Consider the following 13,714-nt stretch of genomic DNA (forward strand, 5'->3'; position numbering starts at 1 on the left):
AAATGCTTTGGGACGTCCTAAGGTCATGAAAGGTGTTATATAAATGCAAACTTCTCTTTCATCTGCAATAAGAAATACATCGGGACATAATGTTCCATCTTCACACTGTGGTTGTGAAGGGCATATATCATAAGTTTGCACATATGTCACACCTGCATTTCTGATTTGTACTGCTGATGGGCCCCACTCCATCCTGGCTTTGTACAGTCAGCAGATTACCCATAGATTGCTGTCATAAAATTTATAGTTATTTTTTATGTGCATGGCAGCAATTATAGCACCATTTTGTAAACAGTCAGTTAATGTTCTGGCTCCTCCATTGCCTGCTACGTTCCAATAAGCCAGTTGCTGACGCAGAGTTCAAAGACTTATCTTATGTTCTCATGGGCGGAGTTTCATCACGCCCATCACAGAGCTCAAGCAGGAGGCTATCAAAGAATATCACTGTTTGTCAGCAGCATAAAGGGCCAGCACAAATGCACACAGCAGGACACAGGGGGACCCTTGTGGCCAAGTGTCAGTCTGTGTTTCCAAATCACTTGTGGTTTGGTGTCACTTTACGCGACCAGATCTCGAGTGGTTTCGTGATAGGCAATGTGGCCAGTTCTCCAGTCATCTGTTTACATTCTAGAAAGAAAGATTTGTATTTATATAGCACCTTTCACAAACTCAGGACTTCCCATAGCATTTTACAGCCAATGAACCACTTTTGAGGTGTAGTCAGTCTTGTGACTTGGAAATGCAATAACCAGTTTATTCCCTCTAACTGCAACGAAATAAAAGACAGGGAGAATTCCCCTGCTGTTCTTTGAATATGACTGTGGGATCTTTTACATCTTTCCAAGATGAGGTCACAGTTTAGCATTGCATCCAAAAGGCAGCACTCCCTCAGTACTGCACTGGAGTGTCAGCCTGGATTATGTGCACAAGTACCTGGGAGTGGGGCTTGAACCCACAATGTTCCAACCCAGCTTCTGTGAGTTGACTCCTGGTGCAGAGTGTCTCTTAACAGTGAACACGAATGACCCATTCAGGCAGAAAGGCTGCTCTGCCTAATTCTGGGTGCTTGTGATTTTCCAGCCAATAACCGGAAATTTGGGAAAACTGCAAACTGGGTAGGGATAAGCTGACCACTGCATCGAGTGTTCAGATCTGAGGTCCCATAATGGAGACTCTGCTTTGGGAGCAGAATCTTTGAAAATATGTTACCTATCAGTCTAATTCCTTGGCAAACAGGAAATAATCTATGCATCCAATTCCTAGAATCATACAATCCTACATTATAATACTGATTACATGTCAAAGTCCTTCATTAGTGTAAAGCTCTTTGGGAGTCCGGAGGTCATGAAAGACACGTTATAAATGCAAGTCTTTCTGTCTTCATAGAATCATACAGCACAGAAAGTGCCCATTCAGCACATCATGCCCCTGCTGGTTCTTTTGAAAGAACTGTTTAATTGGTTCCCCTCATGGGGGAATCTAGAACTAGGGGCAAAGCTTCAGAATAAGGGGTCTCCCATTTAAGACGGAGGTGAGGAGGAATTTCTTTTCTCTCAGAGGGTCATTAATCTTTGGAATTCTTAACTCCAGAGAGCAGTGGAGGCTGGGTCATTGAATATATTCAAGGCTGTGTCAGACAGACTTTTGATCTACAAGGGAGTCAAGGTTTATGGTGGGGAGGCAGGGGTGCAGGCAGGAAAGTGGAGTTGAGGCCATGATCAGATTAGCTATGATCTTATTGAATGGCAGAGCAGGCTCGAGGGGCTGAATGGCCTACTCCTGATCCTATTTCTTATGTTCTTATGTTAATCTCACTCGATCACATTTTCTTCATAGGACTGCAACTCACTGATACTCTCAAGACAAATACAGGGCCAGCTTTTTTGTGATCTAGCTGAAGTTCAGTGAGTTGAAAGCACATGTAATGAAAATGTTGTGTGTTTGTTGCTCATATACCACAGCAAGATTTCAACTCCTCGGCATTTAACTTTCTTGACATCTAACACCAGTCTATGGGCCCAATCTATTGATGGTTTAGTGACAGTCCTCGGGGTGGAGAAGTCGGTGGTGAGAAGCCCATATGATTGAACATGGAGCCCTGAGACTTGAATACACAGGATAAATTCCACCACAAACCTGCATTTATATAGCGCCTTTAACATGGTAAAATGTTCCAAGGCACTTCACAGGAGCATAATCAGACAAAATTTGACACTCAGCCAAAGAAGGAGACATTAGGACAGGTGATCAAAGACTTGATCAAAGAGGTAGGTTTTAAGCACCCTTGTGAAAGGAGGAGAGAAGTGGAGAGGCAAAGAAGTTTGGGGAGGGAATTCCCAAGCTTAGGGCTTAAAATGGCTAAAGGCACAGCCGCCAAATGTCGAACAAAGGAAGAGGGGACTGCACAAGAGGCCAAAGTTAGAGGAATGCAGAGGTCTTGGAGAGTTATAGGGCTGGAGGAGATTAAAGAGATGACCAGTTTTGCACACAACGATGAGAATTTTAAAATTGAAGTGTCAGTGGATCAAGAACCAATGTTGGCCAACACAAGAGGTGATGAGTGAATGGGACTTGGTGCGAGTTAGAATGCAGGCAGCAGAGATTTGGCTGAGTACGAGTTTATGGCAGATGGAAGATGGACGTTACTATGGATGAGGGATTCACTGCTTTGAAGGCAGAATCGAGAAGCTTGTACATATTTCCATTAGAGCCTGAGAAGGTCAGAGGAGACCTAGGAGAAGACTTCAATATTATGATAAAGTAAATAGTGACAGTTGCTATTACAGAGACTTGGTTGAGGGAAGGGCAGGAGTGGCAGCTAAATGTTCCAGGCTTTAGAAGCTTCAGGCGGGATAGAAGGGGATGTAAAAGGGGTGGAGGAGTTGCATTACTGGTTAAGGAGAATATCACAGTTGTACTGCGGGAGGACACCTCAGAGGGGTCATGCAGCGAGGCAATATGCGTGGAGCTCAGGAATAGGAAGGGTGCAGTCACGATGTTGGGGGTTTACTACAGGCCTCCCAACAGCCAGTGGGAGGTAGAGGAGCAGATATGTAGACAGATTTTGGAAAGATGTAAAGGTAACAGGGTTGTAGTGGTGGGTGATTTTAACTTCCCCAATATTGACAGGGACTCATTTAGTGCTAGGGGCTTGGATGGGGCAGAATTTGTGAGGAGCATCCAGGAGGGCTTCTTGAAACAGTATGTAGATAGTCCAACTAGGGATGAGGCCGTTTTGGACCTGGTATTGGGGAATGAGCCCGGCCAGGTGGTCGAAGTTTCAGTGGGGGAGCATTTCGGGAGCAGTGACCATAATTCCATAAGTTTTAAGGTACTTGTGGATAAGGATAAGAGTCGTCCTCGGGTGAAGGTGCGGAATTGGGGGAAGGCTAATTATAACAATATTAGGCAGGAACTGAAGAATTTAGATTGGGGGCGGCTGTTTGAGGGTAAATCAACATCTGACATGTGGGAGCCTTTCAAACGTCAGCTGATTAGAATCCAGGACCAGCAGGTTCCTGTGAGGAAGAAAGACAAGTTTGGAAAGTTTCGGGAAGCTTGGATAACACAGGATATTGTGAGCCTAGTCAAAAAGAAAAAGCAAGCATTTGTAAGGGCTGGAAGGCTAGGAACAGATGAAGCACTTGAAGAATATAAAGACAGTAGGAAGGAACTTAAGCAAGGAGTTAGGAGGGCTAAAAGGGTTCATGAAAAGTCATTGGCAAACAGGATTAAGGAAAATCCCAAGGTTTTTTATACATATATAAAGAGCAAGAGGGTAACCAGGGAAAGGGTTGGCCCACTCAAGGACAGAGATGGGAATCTATGCATGGAGCCAGAGGAAATGGGTGAGGTGCTAAATGAGTACTTTGCATCAGTATTCACCAAGAAGAAGGACTTGGTGGATGATGAGCCTAGGGAAGGGAGTGCAGATAGTCTCAGTCATCTCATTATCAAAAAGGAGGAGGTGTTGGGTGTCTTGCAAAGCATTAAGGTAGATAGGTCCCCAGGGCCTGATGGGATCTACCCTAGAATACTGAGGGAGGCAAGGGAAGAAATTGCTGGGGCCTTGACAGAAATCTTTGCATCCTCATTGGCTACAGGTGAGGTCCCAGAAGACTGGAGAATAGCCAATGTTGTTCCTTTGTTTAAGAAGGGTGGTAAGGATAATCCAGGAAATTATAGGCCGGTGAGCCTTACGTCAGTGGTAGGGAAACTATTAGAGAGGATTCTTCGGGACAGGATTTACTCCCATTTGGAAACAAATGGACTTATTAGTGAGAGGCAGCATGGTTTTGTGAAGGGGAGGTCATGTCTTACTAATTTGATTGAGTTTTTTGAGGAAGTGACGAAGATGATTGATGAGGGAAGGGCGGTGGATGTTGTCTATATGGACTTTAGTAAAGCCTTTGACAAGATCCCGCATGGCAGACTGGTGCAAAAGGTGAAGTCACACGGGATCAGAGGTGAGCTGACAAGATGGATACAGAACTGGCTCAGTCACAGAAGACAGAGGGTAACAGTGGATGGGTGTTTTTCTGAATGGAGGGATGTTGGATAGTGGTGTTCCACAGGGATCAGTGCTGGGACCTTTGCTGTTTGTAGTATATATAAATGATTTGGAGGAAAATGTAGCTGGTCTGATTAGTAAGTTTGCGGACAACACAAAGATTGGTGGAGTTGCGGATAATGATGAGGATTGTCAGAGGATACAGCAGGATATAGATTGGTTGGAGACTTGGGCGGAGAAATGGCAGATGGAGTTTAATCCGGACAAATGTGAGGTAATGCATTTTGGAAGGTCTAATGCAGGTGGGAGGAATGCAGTAAATGGCAGAACCCTTAGGAGTATTGACAGGCAGAGAGATCTGGGCGTACAGGTCCACAGGTCACTGAAAGTGGCAACGCAGGTGGATAAGGTAGTCAAGAAGACATTCGGCATGCTTGCCTTCATTGGTCGGGGCATAGAGTATAAAAATTGGCAAGTCATGTTGCAGCTGTACAGAACCTTAGTTAGGCCACACTTAGAATATCGTGTGCAATTCTGGTTGCCACACTACCGGAAGGACGTGGAGGCTTTGCAGAGGGTACAGAGGAGGTTTACCAGGATGTTGCCTGGTCTGGAGGGCAATAGCTATGAGGAGATGTTGGAAAAACTCGGATTGTTTTCACTGGAACGATGGAGGTGGAGGGGCGACATGATAGAGGTCTACAAAGTTATGAGCGGCATGGACAGAGTGGATAGTCAGAAGCTTTTTCCCAGGGTGGAAGAGTCAGTTACTAGGGGACATAGGTTTAAGGTGCGAGGGGCAAAGTTTAGAGGGGATGTGCGAGGCAAGTTTTTTACACAGAGGGTGGTGAGTGCCTGGAACTTGGTGCCGGGGGAGGTGGTGGAAGCAGATACGATAGCGACGTTTAAGAGACATCTTGACAAATATATGAATAGGAAGGGAATAGAGGGATATGGGCCCCGGAAGTGCAGAAGGTGTTAGTTTCGGCAGGCATCAAGATCGGCGCAGGCTTGGAGGGCCGAATGGCCTGTTCCTGTGCTGTACTGTTCTTTGTTCTTTGTTCTTTGACAGATTGTTTCTACTGGTCAGTGATAAGATAATTGCAAGAAAGAATTGAAGAGGAGATTAGAAAACATTTCATTACACAGAATGTTTAGAATTCAGTATTCGCTGCAATTGAAGAAAAGTTCATGAATTATTGAAAAAGAGAGAAGTTCAATGACACACGGAGCAAGCAGAAGAGGAAGCTTACACTCGCTGGTTCCTGAGTGGGGAAAAAACACTGCTATTCTTCACAATGGTGCGGGAGGGTCTTTTATATCCACCTGAGAGGGCAGACAATGCCTCAGTTTAATGCCTCATCCAAAAGACAGCACCTTCAACAATGCAATGCTCCATCTAGTAGCTCAGAAAAATGGCAGAGATTAGATTATCTGTTCAAGCCTCTGGAGAGGAACTTAAACCCACAGCCTCTGACTCACAAGCAATGGATGCTGCCAGCTGAGCCAAGACTGATATCATAATTACCATTAGAGCATAACCTTCTCTGTTCTAGGTAAAACACACCCCAGTGTCACATTACTGGAAACTCTGTTCACATTCTAGCGAATCACCATTCTACCTTTAATATGACTTTAATATTATTCTTAGAAATGCTCACAATAATCCAAATGCCCAATATCAGGCACAAGTACAACATAATGTCCCTGCTGCTGCTATGTCTAAAGCCTATTGCCCTCAGACACAATGTTAATTCCTATTAACACATAACGTGTCACTCTTTCAAGTTCACAGTTGCTCTTGTTTTATTACAGGTGCCTCCTCGTTTACAGCGTGACACTTGGACTGCACACTTGAGAAGTGAAACAGAGACACATCCTGATCATATTGCATGCTGAACTGCACAAGACAGGCTGAATTTTTTGGGCCCCCCGGAGATGGAGTAGGAGACGGAGGGCCCATATAATTGCTACGGGAGATGGGGGAGGCGGTGGTGGAGAGCCCAGTGCCTTCCCGTCGCATCGCAATTTAGTCGAGGTGGGATAGGCCAATGATGGCCTTCCCACTCAGAGGCCAATTGAGGCCATTAAGAGCCCTATTAACAGCCACTTAAGCACCTCTTCCCGCCACTGCTGGCATCCGGAGTGGTAGAGAGGCCAGGGCCACTGCCACGCAGTGACTTTGCCCAGTAAAAGGAGGCGACCTCACTGCTGGCTGGGGGGACCCTCCTCTGTGGATAATCTGCAGCCCACAGAGGACCCCCACCAGCAAACAAGCTGCTCCCCTGGACCCAATCCCCTATACTCAATGCCCACCCTCCCCTCCTCCATTGTCAGGGCCTCACGGACTGGCCCCACGGACTTACCTCAGGCCCAAGTCTCCAGTGCTGAGCCTGAGTCCAGGGCCTCTACAGTACCTGCAATAGTCACCACTACCAGTGGCGCTGCCAATACTACTGAGCTGCCGGTCCTGTGATTGGTCAGCAGCTCAGGGGGCGGGATACCTGTCCTTAAAGGGACAAGGATCCTGGCACCGAGCTGTTCATTGGTCTGACGCCATATACTCATGCTGGGGTCGGGAGCTCCAAATGTGATAGAATATAGGTATAATAGGCTTAATTAAGTAGAATTTAGAAATAGTTAGTGTATTAAGCCTTTTAGAGTTGGAGATTGAATAAATGGTCAGTTTTCAGACCTCACTGAAGTTCCCCTTTAAGAAGTTAGAAAATTTCAAGGTCCCTGTTATGAACAAGTTGGGAAATACATTTGTGTTTCTGTTGCCAGGGAATTGGAAGGTAAACACACACATTGTAATATTCTGTGTGACCTCAGTAAGAGGTAGCAATAAACTTAATTAGTTTATGGGATTGTTGATGCAGACAAATCATCCCCAGAGGTTGCTTTAAAGTAGCATAAAAAAGGCAATTATAGAAAATGGACTCACAGGAACAAGAGTTCAAGTAAACACAATTATTAACATTTTGACCAGATAAAGGCTTACAACTTCAGAAAACGGGGGGTTTCCAGTAAAACATTAAGTGGAAATGGTAATTAAAGATATGGATTTTAAAAGGAATACAGGAAGGTCACATAAATGCTGGAAGTCAAATGACACCTGAGAAATGGTATAAAAATGAGAGGTTTTACAAGCAAAGTTTAGGGGTGTTGTATCCTCAAACAACACTTCTCATCCCATGCCTTGCTTGGGGGATTTAAGGTAAAAGTTTACTTTAAATTTTTATGGGTATTCTGGATATTCTAAGATAAGTTTGCTGTAACATTAGCAAGGTTAAACATTTGGATTCTATGTTAGAAATAAGAATATGTGTTACATCTCTCAGTAATATTTGATATTGTGATATACTTATCCACTTAAGAAGTTTATTGTATGTTAAATTCTTTAATAAATCTATAAAACTTAATAAATCGTCTCATGTAGTATTCTGTATAGAACTACAAGAACCCCCTCTCTCTGTCTCTTTAAGTGAAGAGATACGTATTGAAGTGAGTTTCCCAGACCCTTATAATATCTGGGATATTTATGACTTAGCCATAAATATGAAAACTAGACTATCGGAAAGATGGTAATATTCTGTGTTGGTTTTCTTTCTTCAAGGGAAAGCTAGTACAGTTCTTTGGATCCAAATAAGTGTCTGAGAATTTGTCTGCTTTGAACTTGATCAAAGGAGGTTTATGGGGATGTACTCCTGATTTAGTTTAGTCCCTATAAGGGGTAAAAGTTATAAATCACTTCACAAATGGCCGAGGCAGGACTCACCCCACCTTTTCAGCCTGGCACCGGATGCCCTGCTGGTGCCACTAAATTCAGCCTGACATTCGTAGGAAGCTACTTTAACCTGCTATCATTGTGATCAATGGGTGCCACTAATGCAAAGAATCTTCTCTACATGAGGGAGGGACAGGGAGAAGCTAATACATAGGAACATCAGAACAGGAGGGGGCCGTTCAACTAGAACAACAACAACAACTTGCATTTATATAGCACCTTTATCACAGAATCACTGAATCATTGCGGTGCAGAAGGAGGTAATTCGGCCCATTGTGTCCGCACTGGCTGTCTGAAAGAGCAATTTACCCCTGCCTTCTCCCCATAACCCTGCACATTCTTCCTTTTCATATAACAGTCTAATTCCCTTTTGAATGCCTCAATTGAACCTGCCTCCACCAGACTCTCAAGCAGTGCATTACAGACCTTAACCACTCACTGCGTGAGGAAGTTTTTCCTCATGTTACTTTTGTTTCTCTAACCAAGTACTTTAAATCTGTGCTCTCTCGTTCTCGATCCTTTCACCAGTGGGAACAGTTTCTCTCTACCTACTCTATCCAGACCCCTCATGATTTTGAATACCTCTATCAAATCACCTTCTCTTCTCCAAGGAAAACAGTCCTAACTTCTCCAATTTATCTTCATAACTGAAATTCCTCATCCCTGGAACCATTCTCGTGAATCTTTTCTGAACTCTCTCCAATGCTCTCACGTCTTTCCTAAAGTGCAGCGACAGAACTGGACGCAATACCCCAGCTGAGGCCGAACTAGTGTCTTATACAAGTTCAATATAACTTCCTTGTTCTTATGCTCTAGGGCCCTGTTAATAAAGCCCAAGTGCTGTATCTCTAATCTAATCTAATACTGTATGCTTTATAAACCACTCTCTCAACCTGTCCTGCTACCTTCAATGACTTATGCACATATACACCCAGGTCCCTCTGCTCCTGCACTCCCTTTAGAATTGTACCCTTTATTCTATATTGTCTCTCCATGTTCTTCCTACCAAAATGAATCATTTCACATTTCTCTGCATTGAACTTCATCTGCCACCTATCTGCCCATTCCACCAACTTGTCTATGTCCTTTTGAAGTTCTACACTATCCTCCTCACAGCTCACAATGCTTACAAGTTTTGTAACACCTGCAAACTTTGAAATTGTGCCCCGTATACCAAGGTCATAGTAAAATGTGCCAAGCCATATAAAGAGATACTAGGATAGATGACCGAAAGCTTGGTCAAAGAGATAGCTTTCAAAGTTTGTCTTAAAGAGAGGTGGGGAGGTTTAGGGGGGGAATTCCAGAGATTAGAGCCTAGGCAGTGAAGGTACCAATGGTAGAGCAAAGGAAAACAGAGATGCACAACAGCCAGAATTGGAGGAGCGCAGAGTGCGTAGAGGGTTGTATGGCTGGAGGTTCTAGGCAAATAAAGATTGTTATTCACCTGATCAGACTTGATTTTTGATGCTTCTTGCTTGAGAGAAATTGCCATTTTATTGAGTCCCTCACGCGACCTCATGGCTGATCTGTACCACAACTCCATTTACCAGCTTTGCTTCATATCCTTTGATACCCTTACTTAACAAAAATCTATGAATCTAGGAACATAGGAGCAGGAGGAGGCCATTCAGTCCTCGAACCCGTTCCGACAGTCAATGAAATCATGACCGATCTGCGACTTAACCCCATTTGCCCCATATCCCTTAATACCTTCAGTTAATAAAAGTTAAATCCTAGATTTAACCTAACAATTGAGTTAACATCAATTGCCGCCTGCGGAAGACAGTTTCAAACATCTACTACTCTTTGCATGTAGAATTATTTCCTGAAATTGTGCTCTCATTTTTCGACATTGCCCCCTAGTCTGAGACTCCCCAATCAATGGAAATAGTTTCTCATAATGTACCCTACCTGTTCCCCTTAATATCTTGAAAACTTCAATCAAATCAGGCATTAACCTTCTAAATTCCAGGGAATGCAACTGCAGTTTGTGTAATCCCTCCTTGTAATTTAATCCTTGGAGTCCAGGTATCATTCTGGTAACTCTACATTGTGCTCCTGCAAGGCTTGAAAGCTTCAGTTTTCCCAGCATCCACAGTCTTTTGAGAAAGAAAATTCCAGATTTCCACTTCCTTTGTTGGAAAAAGTGCTTTTTGTTTTCCCTCCTGAAATGGTCTGGCTGTAATTTTAAATTTAAACCTCCAGGTCTGTGATACCCCCAACAAAGGAAATACTTTCTCTGCATCTCCCCTACCGAATCCTAACATTTCAAATGCCTCGTAGAATTTTAGGATCAGAGAATGATAGAATGGTCTCAGCACAGAAGGAGGCCATTCAGCACGTCGTGCCTGTGCCAGCTCTCTGTGAGAGCTATTCGGCTAGTCCCGGTCACCTGCCTTTCCCCATAGCCCTGCAAGTTTGCTATCCTCAAATAATTATCCAATTCCCTTTTGAAAGTCATGATTGAATCTGCCTTCCTCCATACTTTCACACAGGGCATTCCAGATCCTAACCACTCACTGCATAAAAAAGTTTTTCCTCATGTCACTGGAGGTGTGAGCTGACAAGTCCCCTGGTCCTGATGGACTTCATCCTAAATAAGTGGCTAGTGAGATAGTTGATGCATTGATTTTAATTTTCCAAAATTCCCTAGATTCGGGGAAGGTTCCAACAGATTGGAAAATGGCCAATGTAACTCCTTTACTTCAAAAAGAGAGGGAGAGAGAAAGCAGGAAACTACAGACAAGTTAGCTTAACATCTGCCATTAGGAAAATTTTAGAAGCTATTATCAAAGACATTTTAACAGGGCACTTAGAAAAATTTAAGGTGATCAGGCAGAGTCAACAGGATTTTGTGAAAGTGAAATCATGTTTAGCCAATTTATTGGAGTTCTTTGAAGAACCACAAAGGGATATAGTTAGGTTAAGGGAGTGGGCAAAGATCTGGTAAATGGAGTATAATGTTGGAAAATGTGAGATTGTCCACTTCAGCAGGAAGAATAAATAAGAAGCATATTATCTAAATGGTGAGAGATTGCAGAGCTCTGAGACACAGGGGGATCTGGGTGGCCTAGTGCATGAATCACAACAGGTTAGTATGCAAGTACAGCAAGTAATTAGGAAAGCTAATAGAATGTTATCTTTTATTGTGAGGAAAATTGAATACAAAAGTAGGGAGGTTATGCTTTAGTTATACAGGGCCTGGTGAGACCACAGCTGGAATACTGTGTACTGTATTGGTCTCCTTACTTCCGTTTTAATGCAACCTTTTCTATAGTTACATTTTTCCTCTACATTTCCTATTGTGAAAAGTTTTCTTCCATGCAATTTAACCTACTGCAGTCCATGCTTATATGTGCACAGAAATCCCTCTTTAGCGAGACTTTTCACTTTTTGAATTGATTGGGTTCATTGGTCAATGTGAATGGTTTGATTTGGTTTCCAATCAGCTTTAATGATTCTGATGAAAAGTCACAGACCTGAAACATTGGTCGGAATTTTACGCCCTCAGAAAGAGCGGGTTGGTGGAGGGGGGGGGGGGCCGGAGATGGGAGGGGGGCGTAAAATGGAGTGGGAGGCTCGGTGGGCCCTTCCTGACCCGCTCCCAACACCGCCGCCATTTCATGTAGGGCGGCGGCAGCGAAAACCGATCCACCCACCCCAGGCCAATCAAGGTCCTTAAATGGCCAGTTAACGACCACTTAAGGGCCTCCACCTGCCTCCAGGGAGATTTTACTCTTGGCCAATCAAGCAGCCCAGGCCTGAGAAAAGCCGCCTGACCAAAGCAGGTGGCTCTCTGACGGCCTGGGGTGGGTCCCTCATGATCAGGCACCCTCTGCCCGACAGAGGGCCACCCTGATGCTCCAATCATCCCCAACACCCAATACACCCCTTATCCCCCCAGTCGACCACCATTGCCTCGGCAGGGCCCGACCAATCAAGGCTCCAAAAACTTACCTTTTCCTGGGGCTGTCCTTCCTGTTCTTCTCGAAGCTGGGTTGCAGTTCCAACAGTGGCCACCAGTCCACTTACTGCCTCAATGAGGTGAAAGTCCCACCTCAAACCAATTAAAGGCCTGGGGACCATAAAAGGCGGTCCGGATACCCAGGCCGGGTGGGAATGGGTTCACCACCGACTTTTCAGTCGGTGGACGGCTCCCACCCAACAAGGGTAAAATTCAGCCCATTAACTCTGTTTCTTTCTTCGCGGATGCTGCCTGACCTGCTGAGTATTTCTCGCATTTTCTGTTTTCTTTCAGATTTCCAGCATCTACAATATCTTGCTGTTGTATTAATGTTTCCAGACTGTCTTCCCTTGAGTATAGAAGATTCAGAGGTGATCTGATTGTGATCAAAACCATGGGGGTCTGGACAGAGTTGATCCGGAGTAACTGTTCCCATTGGCAGAAGCGCTGGGAACCAGAGGACACAAATTTAAGGTGAGTGGCAAAAGAAGTATAGGAACATATGCATTAGGAGCAGGAGTAGGCCACGTGGCCCCTTGAACCTGCTCCGCTATTCAACAAGATGGTGGCTGATCTGATTGTAATCTCAACTCCACATTCCCACCTATCCCAATAACCTTTCATCCCCATGCTTATCAAGAATCTGAGCGAGGAATGTGCTTTCCCCGATTTTTTTCTCTCTCCCACAGAGGCTTCAAAAAAAATCAATTCTCCAAGTACTTCAAAACCGAGATTCCTTGACTGTCAGCACAATGACTCACTGGATCACAGGAATTTATTTACATACGAACATATATATGTAAATAAATTCCTATGATCCAGTGAGTCATTGCAGCCTGTCGTTCAGTGCTCTGTCTCCCAAAGCTGTTTGGGCCTGTATTTCTTTCACTCTTTTCAGGGACTTGCTTTAAAGTTTCTTCACTGGTTTGCTGTTTTGCCCGTGGTCTTCAAAGGTTATAGCTGGTCTTTTCACCACCGCTGCCACCATATCATGTGTTCTTTGTGTTATCTTAAGCAACACAATGAGGTATGTGGATTCCAGTTCCTTGAAGATCTCTAGAAGGTTTATTAACAGCTAAACTAGTACAGACAATACAGAGCAAACTATGTCCTGAACCTTTAACTAGGCTGTTACAGTTGCAGAGTGACTATGGCTTCTAGTCACATGACTATGTCCTGGTGCTTAGCTCATTAGCATACTGAGTTCTTAAAGGGACATCATTCTTAAGGCGATCATCCCCCTTGGTACATACATCACCAAGTCTCCGGAGAACCTTGCACGAGTGTGGAGTCTCTAGTCAGTCACTCCGTCGACGTCCCTTCCTCCGTAGTCTTCAGTGGTTGACTAATCCACTCCGGCTGCAATCCTGAATGTTGGATGCTGTGCCCCTTTAAGTCCAATTCCAGTTTTCTGAGGTTTCCATCCAGACTTTCTCTAAATAAGAGTCTGATA

The 13,714-nt window shown here is 44.2% G+C and overlaps 1 long non-coding RNA gene across 2 annotated transcripts in view; it reads left to right on the top strand.

The window, feature by feature from the left end:
- Positions 1-7,884, top strand: part of LOC137380420 (uncharacterized) — a 50,022-nt gene extending 42,138 nt beyond the window's left edge. For both annotated transcript variants that reach the window (XR_010977019.1, XR_010977020.1), the window contains one exon: positions 6,326-7,884. This is a non-coding gene — a long non-coding RNA (uncharacterized lncRNA). The remainder of the gene's footprint in view (positions 1-6,325) is intronic.
- Positions 7,885-13,714: the final 5,830 nt, after the last annotated feature.

The sequence above is a fragment of the Heterodontus francisci genome, chromosome 19, assembly GCF_036365525.1.
Source record: "Heterodontus francisci isolate sHetFra1 chromosome 19, sHetFra1.hap1, whole genome shotgun sequence".
In the NCBI taxonomy this organism is placed as follows: Eukaryota; Metazoa; Chordata; class Chondrichthyes; order Heterodontiformes; family Heterodontidae; genus Heterodontus; species Heterodontus francisci.